The sequence below is a fragment of the Notolabrus celidotus genome, unplaced genomic scaffold (genome assembly GCF_009762535.1).
Source record: "Notolabrus celidotus isolate fNotCel1 unplaced genomic scaffold, fNotCel1.pri scaffold_145_arrow_ctg1, whole genome shotgun sequence".
Taxonomy (NCBI): Eukaryota; Metazoa; Chordata; class Actinopteri; order Labriformes; family Labridae; genus Notolabrus; species Notolabrus celidotus.
The window spans coordinates 163,813-166,312 of record NW_023260022.1 but is presented as its reverse complement, the minus strand read 5'-3'; positions in this window follow the sequence as shown (position 1 = coordinate 166,312).

Here is a 2,500-nt window from a genome sequence, read left to right as displayed (position 1 = left end):
CTGTGCCTCTCATTGGAAGACTGGTAATCTCAATATCTTCTAAATTACCAAATTAGAAAAAAATTCACCCCCCTCACAGTGAGAGGACATCGAGAAATTAGCTATTCAGACTACACTCATCTTTTGTACCAGGCTGTAAACATGTTTATTAACGCTGCAAAGATCGTCTTTTCCCCATTCATGTGTATGTGACTTCCGGTACTTCCGGAGCCAGCCTCAAGCGGATCCTCGATGAACTGCAGCTTTTAACACTTCCGCATTGGACTCATATTTTTAGACCGGAGGTTGCCGCTTGGGATAAACCCCTTGAGATGAGTCGTTTTAGAGGGGGTCCCAAACACACAATCACAAATAGAGAACAGTACAATACAAAATAGACCAGTGATTTTCAACCACTGTGCCGTGGCACACTAGTGTGCCGTGACAGATCGTCAGGTGTGCCGTGGAACTTAATCAATTTCACTTAATTAGTCCAAAAAAGTATTATTCATATACTGCACATAATTTGCCATGGAGTGCGTCTGTGCCTGCAGTGTAGTGACTGGCTGAGTAATTCAGTCCTCATCCATGTAGTGACCATAGACTGTATAAAATAGGTACTGAGCTGTGCTCCCCACCCACTGGGTGGCAATAAAGGACACTAATGACCTTGTTAATTTAAGACAGTAGAATTAATGATGTGTGCAAGAGGTGTATGTGACAAGACGTAGGCGTACAACAGCGATGGATAAATATTCAAAAAGGAAAAATGAAAACTCCAAACTGGGCCCTGGACTAAATTCTAACCTGAATGAAGAGCGTAATATGGGAGGTGGAAAAGGCAACTTTTATGACAAAAACTACAACGGTGACTGTGAGAGCTCTCAAACCTTACTACTTACTTAGTAGCCACACATTGTGGCAGAGACATTAACACTACCTGCAAAATCTATTGTAAATAAGATGCTTCACCCTGACTCAGTTAAAGAAGTAGCCAAAGTCCCTCTCTCAGATAAATAGATTCATATATTCAGAGACTAAATGTGTCATTTTGTAACACTTTTGGTTGCTGGTGTGACTCAGGATTTTTTTAATATATGAAATGTGCCTTGGCTCAAAAAAGGTTGAAAAACACTGAAATAGACAACAAAATATTTTTTGTGATCTAATTTTAACTTTATTGATATTTGTATGCAGGTTGTTACAAGCAATGTATTGATCAGCGTAAGCAGCAAAATCTTGCTTGTGCAGAAAGATAACCTTATACAAATAAGGAAGGGGAGAAAAAAACAAAATAAAACACCATAATAATATTAATAATAAACCAATATTAATAAATAACAATAATAAAGACATTAAACCCAAAATATACAGCAAACCCAGTATTTCAAACAATAATCAAGCACGATGTCGGCATAATCGATAATGGGTCAAATAAGTCACAAGTGCATTTCGAACACTGAACGTGATATTTACGTTTACGTTTTTAGATATTTACACTTATTAACATTTTCATAGATATTGTAAAATGTCCAAATTAGACTGTAGGGTCTCTTGAATGTGAGAGATAGATGGCTCGGAGGTGTTTATTATTGTATCATCGGCATATAAATGTATATTAGTATCAGGAAACATGATTAGGAGATTAATAGTAAAGACTGAGAAGAGAAGTGGCCCTAAGGGGGAACCTTGAGGGACACCTTAGGGACGAATATCCGGTCTACACGTCGTACAAGACAGAAATTCAGTATTTTTACTAGTACACCTCTCTCTCCTTTTCTTCATACTCTCCTCTCTCTGCTTCTTTTGTTCCTTTTTGTCACAATGATCTTGTTTGGGTTTCTGCACAGATTTGTTTTGTCTGAAGTGGAGGTTATCTCTCTCTCTCACACACACACACACACACACATCCAAACACACAAAAAGGGAGGGCGAGTTGATTCATGCGCAGGATCATCATTTAAGCCGAGACTCTGAGGAAGAAAAGATCTTTTCAAAGCCAGGTGTTTCTTCTCTTTCTGCCGAGGCCACAGGTGAGGCTTACGTGTGTTTCTCAACGGTTACTGTGCGCTGAAACAAAGCTTCAAAGCATCAAAGCATTCGTGTGTGTGTGTGTGTGTGTGTGTGTGTGTGTGTGTGTGTGTGTGTGTGTGTGTGTGTGTGTCGTCCGTTTTCTGCTCCTCTTACTGAACATAACATCAATACTCGTGCAAACGGTTATACAATTGTGACACTTTGGGAGGGAAATCCAACGTGGAATAACCCAACAGTGTGAATACTTAAAAGGGGGAAAATATGTCAGAATAATCTGAATTTAAATACTGAGGACATAAAAAAAGAATAAACATGAGATAGTTTCATTATTTATGAAAACAACTCCTCAAATATTGACCCTAGAGCCGCGTTACGTAATGATCCTCGCTGTAACAACCTCTTTGACTCATTTTGAATATTGATTTAGGGCACAGTGAGGCTCCTCTGATGCTAACTGCAGGAGAGAAGCTTGTTAAATCATAGCACA